The 17,393-nt window shown below is 43.5% G+C and overlaps 23 non-coding genes across 23 annotated transcripts; 16 read left to right on the top strand and 7 right to left on the bottom strand.

The window, feature by feature from the left end:
- Positions 1 to 652: 652 nt before the first annotated feature.
- On the top strand, positions 653 to 738 carry TRNAY-GUA (transfer RNA tyrosine (anticodon GUA)). The gene is given in 2 exon segments: positions 653 to 689; positions 703 to 738. It is a non-coding gene; the product is annotated as a tRNA-Tyr (tRNA).
- Positions 739 to 1,930: 1,192 nt separating this feature from the next.
- TRNAA-AGC (transfer RNA alanine (anticodon AGC)) lies at positions 1,931 to 2,002 on the top strand. Its single transcript has one exon. It is a non-coding gene; the product is annotated as a tRNA-Ala (tRNA).
- A 789-nt stretch (positions 2,003 to 2,791) lies between these two features.
- On the top strand, positions 2,792 to 2,877 carry TRNAY-GUA (transfer RNA tyrosine (anticodon GUA)). The gene is given in 2 exon segments: positions 2,792 to 2,828; positions 2,842 to 2,877. It is a non-coding gene; the product is annotated as a tRNA-Tyr (tRNA).
- A 446-nt stretch (positions 2,878 to 3,323) lies between these two features.
- TRNAM-CAU (transfer RNA methionine (anticodon CAU)) lies at positions 3,324 to 3,396 on the bottom strand. The gene has a single exon. It is a non-coding gene; the product is annotated as a tRNA-Met (tRNA).
- A 675-nt stretch (positions 3,397 to 4,071) lies between these two features.
- On the top strand, positions 4,072 to 4,143 carry TRNAA-AGC (transfer RNA alanine (anticodon AGC)). The gene has a single exon. It is a non-coding gene; the product is annotated as a tRNA-Ala (tRNA).
- Positions 4,144 to 4,929: 786 nt separating this feature from the next.
- On the top strand, positions 4,930 to 5,015 carry TRNAY-GUA (transfer RNA tyrosine (anticodon GUA)). Its single transcript is given in 2 exon segments — positions 4,930 to 4,966; positions 4,980 to 5,015. It is a non-coding gene; the product is annotated as a tRNA-Tyr (tRNA).
- A 445-nt stretch (positions 5,016 to 5,460) lies between these two features.
- On the bottom strand, positions 5,461 to 5,533 carry TRNAM-CAU (transfer RNA methionine (anticodon CAU)). Its single transcript has one exon. It is a non-coding gene; the product is annotated as a tRNA-Met (tRNA).
- A 674-nt stretch (positions 5,534 to 6,207) lies between these two features.
- Positions 6,208 to 6,279, top strand: TRNAA-AGC (transfer RNA alanine (anticodon AGC)). Its single transcript has one exon. It is a non-coding gene; the product is annotated as a tRNA-Ala (tRNA).
- A 786-nt stretch (positions 6,280 to 7,065) lies between these two features.
- TRNAY-GUA (transfer RNA tyrosine (anticodon GUA)) lies at positions 7,066 to 7,151 on the top strand. Its single transcript is given in 2 exon segments — positions 7,066 to 7,102; positions 7,116 to 7,151. It is a non-coding gene; the product is annotated as a tRNA-Tyr (tRNA).
- Positions 7,152 to 7,596: 445 nt separating this feature from the next.
- Positions 7,597 to 7,669, bottom strand: TRNAM-CAU (transfer RNA methionine (anticodon CAU)). Its single transcript has one exon. It is a non-coding gene; the product is annotated as a tRNA-Met (tRNA).
- A 674-nt stretch (positions 7,670 to 8,343) lies between these two features.
- TRNAA-AGC (transfer RNA alanine (anticodon AGC)) lies at positions 8,344 to 8,415 on the top strand. Its single transcript has one exon. It is a non-coding gene; the product is annotated as a tRNA-Ala (tRNA).
- Positions 8,416 to 9,201: 786 nt separating this feature from the next.
- Positions 9,202 to 9,287, top strand: TRNAY-GUA (transfer RNA tyrosine (anticodon GUA)). Its single transcript is given in 2 exon segments — positions 9,202 to 9,238; positions 9,252 to 9,287. It is a non-coding gene; the product is annotated as a tRNA-Tyr (tRNA).
- A 445-nt stretch (positions 9,288 to 9,732) lies between these two features.
- On the bottom strand, positions 9,733 to 9,805 carry TRNAM-CAU (transfer RNA methionine (anticodon CAU)). Its single transcript has one exon. It is a non-coding gene; the product is annotated as a tRNA-Met (tRNA).
- A 674-nt stretch (positions 9,806 to 10,479) lies between these two features.
- TRNAA-AGC (transfer RNA alanine (anticodon AGC)) lies at positions 10,480 to 10,551 on the top strand. The gene has a single exon. It is a non-coding gene; the product is annotated as a tRNA-Ala (tRNA).
- Positions 10,552 to 11,337: 786 nt separating this feature from the next.
- On the top strand, positions 11,338 to 11,423 carry TRNAY-GUA (transfer RNA tyrosine (anticodon GUA)). The gene is given in 2 exon segments: positions 11,338 to 11,374; positions 11,388 to 11,423. It is a non-coding gene; the product is annotated as a tRNA-Tyr (tRNA).
- Positions 11,424 to 11,868: 445 nt separating this feature from the next.
- Positions 11,869 to 11,941, bottom strand: TRNAM-CAU (transfer RNA methionine (anticodon CAU)). Its single transcript has one exon. It is a non-coding gene; the product is annotated as a tRNA-Met (tRNA).
- Positions 11,942 to 12,615: 674 nt separating this feature from the next.
- TRNAA-AGC (transfer RNA alanine (anticodon AGC)) lies at positions 12,616 to 12,687 on the top strand. Its single transcript has one exon. It is a non-coding gene; the product is annotated as a tRNA-Ala (tRNA).
- Positions 12,688 to 13,473: 786 nt separating this feature from the next.
- Positions 13,474 to 13,559, top strand: TRNAY-GUA (transfer RNA tyrosine (anticodon GUA)). The gene is given in 2 exon segments: positions 13,474 to 13,510; positions 13,524 to 13,559. It is a non-coding gene; the product is annotated as a tRNA-Tyr (tRNA).
- A 445-nt stretch (positions 13,560 to 14,004) lies between these two features.
- TRNAM-CAU (transfer RNA methionine (anticodon CAU)) lies at positions 14,005 to 14,077 on the bottom strand. Its single transcript has one exon. It is a non-coding gene; the product is annotated as a tRNA-Met (tRNA).
- A 674-nt stretch (positions 14,078 to 14,751) lies between these two features.
- Positions 14,752 to 14,823, top strand: TRNAA-AGC (transfer RNA alanine (anticodon AGC)). The gene has a single exon. It is a non-coding gene; the product is annotated as a tRNA-Ala (tRNA).
- A 786-nt stretch (positions 14,824 to 15,609) lies between these two features.
- Positions 15,610 to 15,695, top strand: TRNAY-GUA (transfer RNA tyrosine (anticodon GUA)). Its single transcript is given in 2 exon segments — positions 15,610 to 15,646; positions 15,660 to 15,695. It is a non-coding gene; the product is annotated as a tRNA-Tyr (tRNA).
- Positions 15,696 to 16,140: 445 nt separating this feature from the next.
- TRNAM-CAU (transfer RNA methionine (anticodon CAU)) lies at positions 16,141 to 16,213 on the bottom strand. The gene has a single exon. It is a non-coding gene; the product is annotated as a tRNA-Met (tRNA).
- Positions 16,214 to 16,887: 674 nt separating this feature from the next.
- On the top strand, positions 16,888 to 16,959 carry TRNAA-AGC (transfer RNA alanine (anticodon AGC)). Its single transcript has one exon. It is a non-coding gene; the product is annotated as a tRNA-Ala (tRNA).
- Positions 16,960 to 17,393: the final 434 nt, after the last annotated feature.

Here is a 17,393-nt window from a genome sequence, read left to right as displayed (position 1 = left end):
TCATTTCCCGTGTTTATAGAAAAAAATAATCTTGCTTCCATAAGAAACCAAAGTGGTGATTTATCTTGGCATTCTTAGTATAGAAAACGGGCACAGCTGTCTTGGTCATTTATTTGAATTCTTCCTCTAAACCAGAGACTCTTACCAGAAGGTTTAAGAAAAACAGAATGTTTTCTTCATCCTAATCCCTTCTGAATGGTCCATTAATCTACTGGTTTTGCTTTTCCAGTTCCTTTCACAGAAGCATTCAAAATGCATGTTCTTCATGCTCCGTACGGAGTAATGACTCTCCTAACTTTCTGTCCTTTCCTTCATGTTCCCATGCTGTCATCCTTTTGCCAGAAATGCTTCCAAAGGGCTGTGGATTCCTCGGCCCCATGCCCTTTCAGGAAAACTCCTTTCTGTAGGATTTCTAATTCTAGGTCCCCTGCTTTCCTTCACGCCAGCACAGCACATTCAGGTAGGTAAGCAGTCCCCCTTTATGGTGATAAGATGTAGCTGAGAATGCACTCTAGGAAGTGGCAATTTGTAGAGCAAGCTGCAGGTCATATTCATGATTTTCAAGATTAGACTGCAGTACTCCCACCCCACTCCCGCCGCAACCATTATTGAAAGAAAGATGAATGCAGCATGGAAAGCTGTACTGCCTAATCCTCCGATAGCTCAGTTGGGAGAGCGGAGGACTGTAGTGGAGAAACAGAAATCCTTAGGTCGCTGGTTCAAATCCGGCTCGGAGGAGTTTCCCCTTTTTTGTTTTCCATAGCTGCTTTCTCTCTTGTTAAAACATTATGTGCCCCTCTGATTGAGAAACATTTCCCTAGCTCCAAATAAATGCTAGGACAGAAGGGTAGACTTCTTCTGCTTTCCAATGAAATTGACCACATAGTCATTTCTGAGGGATGTTGGAAGAGAAATAAACAAGGACCTGCAGATCAGAATTCATTCCAAAGCCTTGACTAAATATATGAAGGCACTTGGAAGACTTCCAGTTTCATTGTACCAAGGTAGATGTTTCGGCAGCCGAACCAGCTAAAACTCACCTACAATGAGTGGCCATGGATATGAAAGAGGGAATCTACAAAGACACCAACTCCTTAAAACTGAGCAAGATGCAATGTGGAGGAATAGTTTACAGATTTGGAGAAAATCTGAGATGTTTCTCTTGACAAAAGAAACACTGCAATGCCCTCTCTGAGGATGGAACTCAGGACCTTCAGATTATGAGACTGACGCGCTGCCTACTGCGCTAAGAAGGCTGCTTGAAACCGCTAACAAATGCGTCTACACACCATGAAGAGGGAAGGTAGCAAAAATGCTGTTCTCATGTTGGAATATCAATACACTTCGGTTGCCTCGCTGGATTAAAATCGTCTGCAGTTATAATGGTCAGAAGACTGCTCTTTCCCAGTGCTTAAACCCACACCCCATACATTTAGCCATGCAAAAGAAATCAGGGCATACCATTCACCTCTCTAAGAAAGATCGTGCCATTTTTTCCTCCACATAACTGAGAATGAAATGGACTAAAACCCAGAATTAACATGCCGCCCCTAGCCGTAGATGCATCTAGATCTCAACACTGTACATGCTAATGTAACATAGCTGTGTGTCCTGCAAAAAGAGCAGGGGTACCTTAAGTCATCTCACAAGATGTGGAAACAGCACTCAACCATATCCTTCTTTGATGTATCCTGAACCAGTTGCCTTGAATACTCTGGCTTTTTTCGATTGCATCTAGCTGTTGTGTGTGGGGAATTATTCATTCTAGAGTCAACCTTATTCCATAAAAAACGGTGCTAGAAAATCCAGCTGTAAATCATATGGAATTCCACACCTGACGCTTCCCATTCCAGTGTCATATGTGGTGAATGTACATTCAATAGAATTCCAGGTTTCCATGCGTGGAGCAAGGTCTCCCTCTACAGGATGTGGGGATGTAGCTCAGTGGTAGAGCGCATGCTTAGCATGTATGAGGCCCCGGGTTCAATCCCCGGCATCTCCAGCTTTTCGCCATGCTAATCTTGCCTTTTGACAGATAGCTAGGCTGGCATCATGAGTAAGGAAGTGAGATGTCATGCAGCTGGTGCCAGAACCCCACTTTCTTCGCCTTGCAAAACCTTTTGAAATGGGGCTATCTCATTTCCCGCCCGTGTTTATAGAAAAAAATAATCTTGCTTCCATAAGAAACCAAAGTGGTGATTTATCTTGGCATTCTTAGTATAGAAAACGGGCACAGCTGTCTTGGTCATTTATTTGAATTCTTCCTCTAAACCAGAGACTCTTACCAGAAGGTTTAAGAAAAACAGAATGTTTTCTTCATCCTAATCCCTTCTGAATGGTCCATTAATCTACTGGTTTTGCTTTTCCAGTTCCTTTCACAGAAGCATTAAAAATGCATGTTCTTCATGCTCCGTACGGAGTAATGACTCTCCTAACTTTCTGTCCTTTCCTTCATGTTCCCATGCTGTCATCCTTTTGCCAGAAATGCTTCCAAAGGGCTGTGGATTCCTCGGCCCCATGCCCTTTCAGGAAAACTCCTTTCTGTAGGATTTCTAATTCTAGGTCCCCTGCTTTCCTTCACGCCAGCACAGCACATTCAGGTAGGTAAGCAGTCCCCCTTTATGGTGATAAGATGTAGCTGAGAATGCACTCTAGGAAGTGGCAATTTGTAGAGCAAGCTGCAGGTCATATTCATGATTTTCAAGATTAGACTGCAGTACTCCACCCCACTCCCGCCGCAACCATTATTGAAAGAAAGATGAATGCAGCATGGAAAGCTGTACTGCCTAATCCTCCGATAGCTCAGTTGGGAGAGCGGAGGACTGTAGTGGAGAAACAGAAATCCTTAGGTCGCTGGTTCAAATCCGGCTCGGAGGAGTTTCCCCTTTTTTGTTTTCCATAGCTGCTTTCTCTCTTGTTAAAACATTATGTGCCCCTCTGATTGAGAAACATTTCCCTAGCTCCAAATAAATGCTAGGACAGAAGGGTAGACTTCTTCTGCTTTCCAATGAAATTGACCACATAGTCATTTCTGAGGGATGTTGGAAGAGAAATAAACAAGGACCTGCAGATCAGAATTCATTCCAAAGCCTTGACTAAATATATGAAGGCACTTGGAAGACTTCCAGTTTCATTGTACCCAAGGTAGATGTTTCGGCAGCCGAACCAGCTAAAACTCACCTACAATGAGTGGCCATGGATATGAAAGAGGGAATCTACAAAGACACCAACTCCTTAAAACTGAGCAAGATGCAATGTGGAGGAATAGTTTACAGATTTGGAGAAAATCTGAGATGTTTCTCTTGACAAAAGAAACACTGCAATGCCCTCTCTGAGGATCGAACTCAGGACCTTCAGATTATGAGACTGACGCGCTGCCTACTGCGCTAAGAAGGCTGCTTGAAACCGCTAACAAATGCGTCTACACACCATGAAGAGGGAAGGTAGCAAAAATGCTGTTCTCATGTTGGAATATCAATACACTTCGGTTGCCTCGCTGGATTAAAATCGTCTGCAGTTATAATGGTCAGAAGACTGCTCTTTCCCAGTGCTTAAACCCACACCCCATACATTTAGCCATGCAAAAGAAATCAGGGCATACCATTCACCTCTCTAAGAAAGATCGTGCCATTTTTTCCTCCACATAACTGAGAATGAAATGGACTAAAACCCAGAATTAACATGCCGCCCCTAGCCGTAGATGCATCTAGATCTCAAACACTGTACATGCTAATGTAACATAGCTGTGTGTCCTGCAAAAAGAGCAGGGGTACCTTAAGTCATCTCACAAGATGTGGAAACAGCACTCAACCATATCCTTCTTTGATGTATCCTGAACCAGTTGCCTTGAATACTCTGGCTTTTTTCGATTGCATCTAGCTGTTGTGTGTGGGGAATTATTCATTCTAGAGTCAACCTTATTCCATAAAAAACGGTGCTAGAAAATCCAGCTGTAAATCATATGGAATTCCACACCTGACGCTTCCCATTCCAGTGTCATATGTGGTGAATGTACATTCAATAGAATTCCAGGTTTCCATGCGTGGAGCAAGGTCTCCCTCTACAGGATGTGGGGATGTAGCTCAGTGGTAGAGCGCATGCTTAGCATGTATGAGGCCCCGGGTTCAATCCCCGGCATCTCCAGCTTTTCGCCATGCTAATCTTGCCTTTTGACAGATAGCTAGGCTGGCATCATGAGTAAGGAAGTGAGATGTCATGCAGCTGGTGCCAGAACCCCACTTTCTTCGCCTTGCAAAACCTTTTGAAATGGGGCTATCTCATTTCCCGTGTTTATAGAAAAAAATAATCTTGCTTCCATAAGAAACCAAAGTGGTGATTTATCTTGGCATTCTTAGTATAGAAAACGGGCACAGCTGTCTTGGTCATTTATTTGAATTCTTCCTCTAAACCAGAGACTCTTACCAGAAGGTTTAAGAAAAACAGAATGTTTTCTTCATCCTAATCCCTTCTGAATGGTCCATTAATCTACTGGTTTTGCTTTTCCAGTTCCTTTCACAGAAGCATTAAAAATGCATGTTCTTCATGCTCCGTACGGAGTAATGACTCTCCTAACTTTCTGTCCTTTCCTTCATGTTCCCATGCTGTCATCCTTTTGCCAGAAATGCTTCCAAAGGGCTGTGGATTCCTCGGCCCCATGCCCTTTCAGGAAAACTCCTTTCTGTAGGATTTCTAATTCTAGGTCCCCTGCTTTCCTTCACGCCAGCACAGCACATTCAGGTAGGTAAGCAGTCCCCCTTTATGGTGATAAGATGTAGCTGAGAATGCACTCTAGGAAGTGGCAATTTGTAGAGCAAGCTGCAGGTCATATTCATGATTTTCAAGATTAGACTGCAGTACTCCCACCCCACTCCCGCCGCAACCATTATTGAAAGAAAGATGAATGCAGCATGGAAAGCTGTACTGCCTAATCCTCCGATAGCTCAGTTGGGAGAGCGGAGGACTGTAGTGGAGAAACAGAAATCCTTAGGTCGCTGGTTCAAATCCGGCTCGGAGGAGTTTCCCCTTTTTTGTTTTCCATAGCTGCTTTCTCTCTTGTTAAAACATTATGTGCCCCTCTGATTGAGAAACATTTCCCTAGCTCCAAATAAATGCTAGGACAGAAGGGTAGACTTCTTCTGCTTTCCAATGAAATTGACCACATAGTCATTTCTGAGGGATGTTGGAAGAGAAATAAACAAGGACCTGCAGATCAGAATTCATTCCAAAGCCTTGACTAAATATATGAAGGCACTTGGAAGACTTCCAGTTTCATTGTACCAAGGTAGATGTTTCGGCAGCCGAACCAGCTAAAACTCACCTACAATGAGTGGCCATGGATATGAAAGAGGGAATCTACAAAGACACCAACTCCTTAAAACTGAGCAAGATGCAATGTGGAGGAATAGTTTACAGATTTGGAGAAAATCTGAGATGTTTCTCTTGACAAAAGAAACACTGCAATGCCCTCTCTGAGGATCGAACTCAGGACCTTCAGATTATGAGACTGACGCGCTGCCTACTGCGCTAAGAAGGCTGCTTGAAACCGCTAACAAATGCGTCTACACACCATGAAGAGGGAAGGTAGCAAAAATGCTGTTCTCATGTTGGAATATCAATACACTTCGGTTGCCTCGCTGGATTAAAATCGTCTGCAGTTATAATGGTCAGAAGACTGCTCTTTCCCAGTGCTTAAACCCACACCCCATACATTTAGCCATGCAAAAGAAATCAGGGCATACCATTCACCTCTCTAAGAAAGATCGTGCCATTTTTTCCTCCACATAACTGAGAATGAAATGGACTAAAACCCAGAATTAACATGCCGCCCCTAGCCGTAGATGCATCTAGATCTCAACACTGTACATGCTAATGTAACATAGCTGTGTGTCCTGCAAAAAGAGCAGGGGTACCTTAAGTCATCTCACAAGATGTGGAAACAGCACTCAACCATATCCTTCTTTGATGTATCCTGAACCAGTTGCCTTGAATACTCTGGCTTTTTTCGATTGCATCTAGCTGTTGTGTGTGGGGAATTATTCATTCTAGAGTCAACCTTATTCCATAAAAAACGGTGCTAGAAAATCCAGCTGTAAATCATATGGAATTCCACACCTGACGCTTCCCATTCCAGTGTCATATGTGGTGAATGTACATTCAATAGAATTCCAGGTTTCCATGCGTGGAGCAAGGTCTCCCTCTACAGGATGTGGGGATGTAGCTCAGTGGTAGAGCGCATGCTTAGCATGTATGAGGCCCCGGGTTCAATCCCCGGCATCTCCAGCTTTTCGCCATGCTAATCTTGCCTTTTGACAGATAGCTAGGCTGGCATCATGAGTAAGGAAGTGAGATGTCATGCAGCTGGTGCCAGAACCCCACTTTCTTCGCCTTGCAAAACCTTTTGAAATGGGGCTATCTCATTTCCCGTGTTTATAGAAAAAAATAATCTTGCTTCCATAAGAAACCAAAGTGGTGATTTATCTTGGCATTCTTAGTATAGAAAACGGGCACAGCTGTCTTGGTCATTTATTTGAATTCTTCCTCTAAACCAGAGACTCTTACCAGAAGGTTTAAGAAAAACAGAATGTTTTCTTCATCCTAATCCCTTCTGAATGGTCCATTAATCTACTGGTTTTGCTTTTCCAGTTCCTTTCACAGAAGCATTAAAAATGCATGTTCTTCATGCTCCGTACGGAGTAATGACTCTCCTAACTTTCTGTCCTTTCCTTCATGTTCCCATGCTGTCATCCTTTTGCCAGAAATGCTTCCAAAGGGCTGTGGATTCCTCGGCCCCATGCCCTTTCAGGAAAACTCCTTTCTGTAGGATTTCTAATTCTAGGTCCCCTGCTTTCCTTCACGCCAGCACAGCACATTCAGGTAGGTAAGCAGTCCCCCTTTATGGTGATAAGATGTAGCTGAGAATGCACTCTAGGAAGTGGCAATTTGTAGAGCAAGCTGCAGGTCATATTCATGATTTTCAAGATTAGACTGCAGTACTCCCACCCCACTCCCGCCGCAACCATTATTGAAAGAAAGATGAATGCAGCATGGAAAGCTGTACTGCCTAATCCTCCGATAGCTCAGTTGGGAGAGCGGAGGACTGTAGTGGAGAAACAGAAATCCTTAGGTCGCTGGTTCAAATCCGGCTCGGAGGAGTTTCCCCTTTTTTGTTTTCCATAGCTGCTTTCTCTCTTGTTAAAACATTATGTGCCCCTCTGATTGAGAAACATTTCCCTAGCTCCAAATAAATGCTAGGACAGAAGGGTAGACTTCTTCTGCTTTCCAATGAAATTGACCACATAGTCATTTCTGAGGGATGTTGGAAGAGAAATAAACAAGGACCTGCAGATCAGAATTCATTCCAAAGCCTTGACTAAATATATGAAGGCACTTGGAAGACTTCCAGTTTCATTGTACCAAGGTAGATGTTTCGGCAGCCGAACCAGCTAAAACTCACCTACAATGAGTGGCCATGGATATGAAAGAGGGAATCTACAAAGACACCAACTCCTTAAAACTGAGCAAGATGCAATGTGGAGGAATAGTTTACAGATTTGGAGAAAATCTGAGATGTTTCTCTTGACAAAAGAAACACTGCAATGCCCTCTCTGAGGATCGAACTCAGGACCTTCAGATTATGAGACTGACGCGCTGCCTACTGCGCTAAGAAGGCTGCTTGAAACCGCTAACAAATGCGTCTACACACCATGAAGAGGGAAGGTAGCAAAAATGCTGTTCTCATGTTGGAATATCAATACACTTCGGTTGCCTCGCTGGATTAAAATCGTCTGCAGTTATAATGGTCAGAAGACTGCTCTTTCCCAGTGCTTAAACCCACACCCCATACATTTAGCCATGCAAAAGAAATCAGGGCATACCATTCACCTCTCTAAGAAAGATCGTGCCATTTTTTCCTCCACATAACTGAGAATGAAATGGACTAAAACCCAGAATTAACATGCCGCCCCTAGCCGTAGATGCATCTAGATCTCAACACTGTACATGCTAATGTAACATAGCTGTGTGTCCTGCAAAAAGAGCAGGGGTACCTTAAGTCATCTCACAAGATGTGGAAACAGCACTCAACCATATCCTTCTTTGATGTATCCTGAACCAGTTGCCTTGAATACTCTGGCTTTTTTCGATTGCATCTAGCTGTTGTGTGTGGGGAATTATTCATTCTAGAGTCAACCTTATTCCATAAAAAACGGTGCTAGAAAATCCAGCTGTAAATCATATGGAATTCCACACCTGACGCTTCCCATTCCAGTGTCATATGTGGTGAATGTACATTCAATAGAATTCCAGGTTTCCATGCGTGGAGCAAGGTCTCCCTCTACAGGATGTGGGGATGTAGCTCAGTGGTAGAGCGCATGCTTAGCATGTATGAGGCCCCGGGTTCAATCCCCGGCATCTCCAGCTTTTCGCCATGCTAATCTTGCCTTTTGACAGATAGCTAGGCTGGCATCATGAGTAAGGAAGTGAGATGTCATGCAGCTGGTGCCAGAACCCCACTTTCTTCGCCTTGCAAAACCTTTTGAAATGGGGCTATCTCATTTCCCGTGTTTATAGAAAAAAATAATCTTGCTTCCATAAGAAACCAAAGTGGTGATTTATCTTGGCATTCTTAGTATAGAAAACGGGCACAGCTGTCTTGGTCATTTATTTGAATTCTTCCTCTAAACCAGAGACTCTTACCAGAAGGTTTAAGAAAAACAGAATGTTTTCTTCATCCTAATCCCTTCTGAATGGTCCATTAATCTACTGGTTTTGCTTTTCCAGTTCCTTTCACAGAAGCATTAAAAATGCATGTTCTTCATGCTCCGTACGGAGTAATGACTCTCCTAACTTTCTGTCCTTTCCTTCATGTTCCCATGCTGTCATCCTTTTGCCAGAAATGCTTCCAAAGGGCTGTGGATTCCTCGGCCCCATGCCCTTTCAGGAAAACTCCTTTCTGTAGGATTTCTAATTCTAGGTCCCCTGCTTTCCTTCACGCCAGCACAGCACATTCAGGTAGGTAAGCAGTCCCCCTTTATGGTGATAAGATGTAGCTGAGAATGCACTCTAGGAAGTGGCAATTTGTAGAGCAAGCTGCAGGTCATATTCATGATTTTCAAGATTAGACTGCAGTACTCCCACCCCACTCCCGCCGCAACCATTATTGAAAGAAAGATGAATGCAGCATGGAAAGCTGTACTGCCTAATCCTCCGATAGCTCAGTTGGGAGAGCGGAGGACTGTAGTGGAGAAACAGAAATCCTTAGGTCGCTGGTTCAAATCCGGCTCGGAGGAGTTTCCCCTTTTTTGTTTTCCATAGCTGCTTTCTCTCTTGTTAAAACATTATGTGCCCCTCTGATTGAGAAACATTTCCCTAGCTCCAAATAAATGCTAGGACAGAAGGGTAGACTTCTTCTGCTTTCCAATGAAATTGACCACATAGTCATTTCTGAGGGATGTTGGAAGAGAAATAAACAAGGACCTGCAGATCAGAATTCATTCCAAAGCCTTGACTAAATATATGAAGGCACTTGGAAGACTTCCAGTTTCATTGTACCAAGGTAGATGTTTCGGCAGCCGAACCAGCTAAAACTCACCTACAATGAGTGGCCATGGATATGAAAGAGGGAATCTACAAAGACACCAACTCCTTAAAACTGAGCAAGATGCAATGTGGAGGAATAGTTTACAGATTTGGAGAAAATCTGAGATGTTTCTCTTGACAAAAGAAACACTGCAATGCCCTCTCTGAGGATCGAACTCAGGACCTTCAGATTATGAGACTGACGCGCTGCCTACTGCGCTAAGAAGGCTGCTTGAAACCGCTAACAAATGCGTCTACACACCATGAAGAGGGAAGGTAGCAAAAATGCTGTTCTCATGTTGGAATATCAATACACTTCGGTTGCCTCGCTGGATTAAAATCGTCTGCAGTTATAATGGTCAGAAGACTGCTCTTTCCCAGTGCTTAAACCCACACCCCATACATTTAGCCATGCAAAAGAAATCAGGGCATACCATTCACCTCTCTAAGAAAGATCGTGCCATTTTTTCCTCCACATAACTGAGAATGAAATGGACTAAAACCCAGAATTAACATGCCGCCCCTAGCCGTAGATGCATCTAGATCTCAACACTGTACATGCTAATGTAACATAGCTGTGTGTCCTGCAAAAAGAGCAGGGGTACCTTAAGTCATCTCACAAGATGTGGAAACAGCACTCAACCATATCCTTCTTTGATGTATCCTGAACCAGTTGCCTTGAATACTCTGGCTTTTTTCGATTGCATCTAGCTGTTGTGTGTGGGGAATTATTCATTCTAGAGTCAACCTTATTCCATAAAAAACGGTGCTAGAAAATCCAGCTGTAAATCATATGGAATTCCACACCTGACGCTTCCCATTCCAGTGTCATATGTGGTGAATGTACATTCAATAGAATTCCAGGTTTCCATGCGTGGAGCAAGGTCTCCCTCTACAGGATGTGGGGATGTAGCTCAGTGGTAGAGCGCATGCTTAGCATGTATGAGGCCCCGGGTTCAATCCCCGGCATCTCCAGCTTTTCGCCATGCTAATCTTGCCTTTTGACAGATAGCTAGGCTGGCATCATGAGTAAGGAAGTGAGATGTCATGCAGCTGGTGCCAGAACCCCACTTTCTTCGCCTTGCAAAACCTTTTGAAATGGGGCTATCTCATTTCCCGTGTTTATAGAAAAAAATAATCTTGCTTCCATAAGAAACCAAAGTGGTGATTTATCTTGGCATTCTTAGTATAGAAAACGGGCACAGCTGTCTTGGTCATTTATTTGAATTCTTCCTCTAAACCAGAGACTCTTACCAGAAGGTTTAAGAAAAACAGAATGTTTTCTTCATCCTAATCCCTTCTGAATGGTCCATTAATCTACTGGTTTTGCTTTTCCAGTTCCTTTCACAGAAGCATTAAAAATGCATGTTCTTCATGCTCCGTACGGAGTAATGACTCTCCTAACTTTCTGTCCTTTCCTTCATGTTCCCATGCTGTCATCCTTTTGCCAGAAATGCTTCCAAAGGGCTGTGGATTCCTCGGCCCCATGCCCTTTCAGGAAAACTCCTTTCTGTAGGATTTCTAATTCTAGGTCCCCTGCTTTCCTTCACGCCAGCACAGCACATTCAGGTAGGTAAGCAGTCCCCCTTTATGGTGATAAGATGTAGCTGAGAATGCACTCTAGGAAGTGGCAATTTGTAGAGCAAGCTGCAGGTCATATTCATGATTTTCAAGATTAGACTGCAGTACTCCCACCCCACTCCCGCCGCAACCATTATTGAAAGAAAGATGAATGCAGCATGGAAAGCTGTACTGCCTAATCCTCCGATAGCTCAGTTGGGAGAGCGGAGGACTGTAGTGGAGAAACAGAAATCCTTAGGTCGCTGGTTCAAATCCGGCTCGGAGGAGTTTCCCCTTTTTTGTTTTCCATAGCTGCTTTCTCTCTTGTTAAAACATTATGTGCCCCTCTGATTGAGAAACATTTCCCTAGCTCCAAATAAATGCTAGGACAGAAGGGTAGACTTCTTCTGCTTTCCAATGAAATTGACCACATAGTCATTTCTGAGGGATGTTGGAAGAGAAATAAACAAGGACCTGCAGATCAGAATTCATTCCAAAGCCTTGACTAAATATATGAAGGCACTTGGAAGACTTCCAGTTTCATTGTACCAAGGTAGATGTTTCGGCAGCCGAACCAGCTAAAACTCACCTACAATGAGTGGCCATGGATATGAAAGAGGGAATCTACAAAGACACCAACTCCTTAAAACTGAGCAAGATGCAATGTGGAGGAATAGTTTACAGATTTGGAGAAAATCTGAGATGTTTCTCTTGACAAAAGAAACACTGCAATGCCCTCTCTGAGGATCGAACTCAGGACCTTCAGATTATGAGACTGACGCGCTGCCTACTGCGCTAAGAAGGCTGCTTGAAACCGCTAACAAATGCGTCTACACACCATGAAGAGGGAAGGTAGCAAAAATGCTGTTCTCATGTTGGAATATCAATACACTTCGGTTGCCTCGCTGGATTAAAATCGTCTGCAGTTATAATGGTCAGAAGACTGCTCTTTCCCAGTGCTTAAACCCACACCCCATACATTTAGCCATGCAAAAGAAATCAGGGCATACCATTCACCTCTCTAAGAAAGATCGTGCCATTTTTTCCTCCACATAACTGAGAATGAAATGGACTAAAACCCAGAATTAACATGCCGCCCCTAGCCGTAGATGCATCTAGATCTCAACACTGTACATGCTAATGTAACATAGCTGTGTGTCCTGCAAAAAGAGCAGGGGTACCTTAAGTCATCTCACAAGATGTGGAAACAGCACTCAACCATATCCTTCTTTGATGTATCCTGAACCAGTTGCCTTGAATACTCTGGCTTTTTTCGATTGCATCTAGCTGTTGTGTGTGGGGAATTATTCATTCTAGAGTCAACCTTATTCCATAAAAAACGGTGCTAGAAAATCCAGCTGTAAATCATATGGAATTCCACACCTGACGCTTCCCATTCCAGTGTCATATGTGGTGAATGTACATTCAATAGAATTCCAGGTTTCCATGCGTGGAGCAAGGTCTCCCTCTACAGGATGTGGGGATGTAGCTCAGTGGTAGAGCGCATGCTTAGCATGTATGAGGCCCCGGGTTCAATCCCCGGCATCTCCAGCTTTTCGCCATGCTAATCTTGCCTTTTGACAGATAGCTAGGCTGGCATCATGAGTAAGGAAGTGAGATGTCATGCAGCTGGTGCCAGAACCCCACTTTCTTCGCCTTGCAAAACCTTTTGAAATGGGGCTATCTCATTTCCCGTGTTTATAGAAAAAAATAATCTTGCTTCCATAAGAAACCAAAGTGGTGATTTATCTTGGCATTCTTAGTATAGAAAACGGGCACAGCTGTCTTGGTCATTTATTTGAATTCTTCCTCTAAACCAGAGACTCTTACCAGAAGGTTTAAGAAAAACAGAATGTTTTCTTCATCCTAATCCCTTCTGAATGGTCCATTAATCTACTGGTTTTGCTTTTCCAGTTCCTTTCACAGAAGCATTAAAAATGCATGTTCTTCATGCTCCGTACGGAGTAATGACTCTCCTAACTTTCTGTCCTTTCCTTCATGTTCCCATGCTGTCATCCTTTTGCCAGAAATGCTTCCAAAGGGCTGTGGATTCCTCGGCCCCATGCCCTTTCAGGAAAACTCCTTTCTGTAGGATTTCTAATTCTAGGTCCCCTGCTTTCCTTCACGCCAGCACAGCACATTCAGGTAGGTAAGCAGTCCCCCTTTATGGTGATAAGATGTAGCTGAGAATGCACTCTAGGAAGTGGCAATTTGTAGAGCAAGCTGCAGGTCATATTCATGATTTTCAAGATTAGACTGCAGTACTCCCACCCCACTCCCGCCGCAACCATTATTGAAAGAAAGATGAATGCAGCATGGAAAGCTGTACTGCCTAATCCTCCGATAGCTCAGTTGGGAGAGCGGAGGACTGTAGTGGAGAAACAGAAATCCTTAGGTCGCTGGTTCAAATCCGGCTCGGAGGAGTTTCCCCTTTTTTGTTTTCCATAGCTGCTTTCTCTCTTGTTAAAACATTATGTGCCCCTCTGATTGAGAAACATTTCCCTAGCTCCAAATAAATGCTAGGACAGAAGGGTAGACTTCTTCTGCTTTCCAATGAAATTGACCACATAGTCATTTCTGAGGGATGTTGGAAGAGAAATAAACAAGGACCTGCAGATCAGAATTCATTCCAAAGCCTTGACTAAATATATGAAGGCACTTGGAAGACTTCCAGTTTCATTGTACCAAGGTAGATGTTTCGGCAGCCGAACCAGCTAAAACTCACCTACAATGAGTGGCCATGGATATGAAAGAGGGAATCTACAAAGACACCAACTCCTTAAAACTGAGCAAGATGCAATGTGGAGGAATAGTTTACAGATTTGGAGAAAATCTGAGATGTTTCTCTTGACAAAAGAAACACTGCAATGCCCTCTCTGAGGATCGAACTCAGGACCTTCAGATTATGAGACTGACGCGCTGCCTACTGCGCTAAGAAGGCTGCTTGAAACCGCTAACAAATGCGTCTACACACCATGAAGAGGGAAGGTAGCAAAAATGCTGTTCTCATGTTGGAATATCAATACACTTCGGTTGCCTCGCTGGATTAAAATCGTCTGCAGTTATAATGGTCAGAAGACTGCTCTTTCCCAGTGCTTAAACCCACACCCCATACATTTAGCCATGCAAAAGAAATCAGGGCATACCATTCACCTCTCTAAGAAAGATCGTGCCATTTTTTCCTCCACATAACTGAGAATGAAATGGACTAAAACCCAGAATTAACATGCCGCCCCTAGCCGTAGATGCATCTAGATCTCAACACTGTACATGCTAATGTAACATAGCTGTGTGTCCTGCAAAAAGAGCAGGGGTACCTTAAGTCATCTCACAAGATGTGGAAACAGCACTCAACCATATCCTTCTTTGATGTATCCTGAACCAGTTGCCTTGAATACTCTGGCTTTTTTCGATTGCATCTAGCTGTTGTGTGTGGGGAATTATTCATTCTAGAGTCAACCTTATTCCATAAAAAACGGTGCTAGAAAATCCAGCTGTAAATCATATGGAATTCCACACCTGACGCTTCCCATTCCAGTGTCATATGTGGTGAATGTACATTCAATAGAATTCCAGGTTTCCATGCGTGGAGCAAGGTCTCCCTCTACAGGATGTGGGGATGTAGCTCAGTGGTAGAGCGCATGCTTAGCATGTATGAGGCCCCGGGTTCAATCCCCGGCATCTCCAGCTTTTCGCCATGCTAATCTTGCCTTTTGACAGATAGCTAGGCTGGCATCATGAGTAAGGAAGTGAGATGTCATGCAGCTGGTGCCAGAACCCCACTTTCTTCGCCTTGCAAAACCTTTTGAAATGGGGCTATCTCATTTCCCGTGTTTATAGAAAAAAATAATCTTGCTTCCATAAGAAACCAAAGTGGTGATTTATCTTGGCATTCTTAGTATAGAAAACGGGCACAGCTGTCTTGGTCATTTATTTGAATTCTTCCTCTAAACCAGAGACTCTTACCAGAAGGTTTAAGAAAAACAGAATGTTTTCTTCATCCTAATCCCTTCTGAATGGTCCATTAATCTACTGGTTTTGCTTTTCCAGTTCCTTTCACAGAAGCATTAAAAATGCATGTTCTTCATGCTCCGTACGGAGTAATGACTCTCCTAACTTTCTGTCCTTTCCTTCATGTTCCCATGCTGTCATCCTTTTGCCAGAAATGCTTCCAAAGGGCTGTGGATTCCTCGGCCCCATGCCCTTTCAGGAAAACTCCTTTCTGTAGGATTTCTAATTCTAGGTCCCCTGCTTTCCTTCACGCCAGCACAGCACATTCAGGTAGGTAAGCAGTCCCCCTTTATGGTGATAAGATGTAGCTGAGAATGCACTCTAGGAAGTGGCAATTTGTAGAGCAAGCTGCAGGTCATATTCATGATTTTCAAGATTAGACTGCAGTACTCCCACCCCACTCCCGCCGCAACCATTATTGAAAGAAAGATGAATGCAGCATGGAAAGCTGTACTGCCTAATCCTCCGATAGCTCAGTTGGGAGAGCGGAGGACTGTAGTGGAGAAACAGAAATCCTTAGGTCGCTGGTTCAAATCCGGCTCGGAGGAGTTTCCCCTTTTTTGTTTTCCATAGCTGCTTTCTCTCTTGTTAAAACATTATGTGCCCCTCTGATTGAGAAACATTTCCCTAGCTCCAAATAAATGCTAGGACAGAAGGGTAGACTTCTTCTGCTTTCCAATGAAATTGACCACATAGTCATTTCTGAGGGATGTTGGAAGAGAAATAAACAAGGACCTGCAGATCAGAATTCATTCCAAAGCCTTGACTAAATATATGAAGGCACTTGGAAGACTTCCAGTTTCATTGTACCAAGGTAGATGTTTCGGCAGCCGAACCAGCTAAAACTCACCTACAATGAGTGGCCATGGATATGAAAGAGGGAATCTACAAAGACACCAACTCCTTAAAACTGAGCAAGATGCAATGTGGAGGAATAGTTTACAGATTTGGAGAAAATCTGAGATGTTTCTCTTGACAAAAGAAACACTGCAATGCCCTCTCTGAGGATCGAACTCAGGACCTTCAGATTATGAGACTGACGCGCTGCCTACTGCGCTAAGAAGGCTGCTTGAAACCGCTAACAAATGCGTCTACACACCATGAAGAGGGAAGGTAGCAAAAATGCTGTTCTCATGTTGGAATATCAATACACTTCGGTTGCCTCGCTGGATTAAAATCGTCTGCAGTTATAATGGTCAGAAGACTGCTCTTTCCCAGTGCTTAAACCCACACCCCATACATTTAGCCATGCAAAAGAAATCAGGGCATACCATTCACCTCTCTAAGAAAGATCGTGCCATTTTTTCCTCCACATAACTGAGAATGAAATGGACTAAAACCCAGAATTAACATGCCGCCCCTAGCCGTAGATGCATCTAGATCTCAACACTGTACATGCTAATGTAACATAGCTGTGTGTCCTGCAAAAAGAGCAGGGGTACCTTAAGTCATCTCACAAGATGTGGAAACAGCACTCAACCATATCCTTCTTTGATGTATCCTGAACCAGTTGCCTTGAATACTCTGGCTTTTTTCGATTGCATCTAGCTGTTGTGTGTGGGGAATTATTCATTCTAGAGTCAACCTTATTCCATAAAAAACGGTGCTAGAAAATCCAGCTGTAAATCATATGGAATTCCACACCTGACGCTTCCCATTCCAGTGTCATATGTGGTGAATGTACATTCAATAGAATTCCTGGTTTCCATGCGTGGAGCAAGGTCTCCCTCTACAGGATGTGGGGATGTAGCTCAGTGGTAGAGCGCATGCTTAGCATGTATGAGGCCCCGGGTTCAATCCCCGGCATCTCCAGCTTTTCGCCATGCTAATCTTGCCTTTTGACAGATAGCTAGGCTGGCATCATGAGTAAGGAAGTGAGATGTCATGCAGCTGGTGCCAGAACCCCACTTTCTTCGCCTTGCAAAACCTTTTGAAATGGGGCTATCTCATTTCCCGTGTTTATAGAAAAAAATAATCTTGCTTCCATAAGAAACCAAAGTGGTGATTTATCTTGGCATTCTTAGTATAGAAAACGGGCACAGCTGTCTTGGTCATTTATTTGAATTCTTCCTCTAAACCAGAGACTCTTACCAGAAGGTTTAAGAAAAACAGAATGTTTTCTTCATCCTAATCCCTTCTGAATGGTCCATTAATCTACTGGTTTTGCTTTTCCAGTTCCTTTCACAGAAGCATTAAAAATGCATGTTCTTCATGCTCCGTACGGAGTAATGACTCTCCTAACTTTC

The sequence above is a fragment of the Pleurodeles waltl genome, unplaced genomic scaffold, assembly GCF_031143425.1.
Source record: "Pleurodeles waltl isolate 20211129_DDA unplaced genomic scaffold, aPleWal1.hap1.20221129 scaffold_107, whole genome shotgun sequence".
Classification (NCBI taxonomy): domain Eukaryota; kingdom Metazoa; phylum Chordata; class Amphibia; order Caudata; family Salamandridae; genus Pleurodeles; species Pleurodeles waltl.
This window is presented reverse-complemented; position numbering and strand designations above follow the sequence as displayed.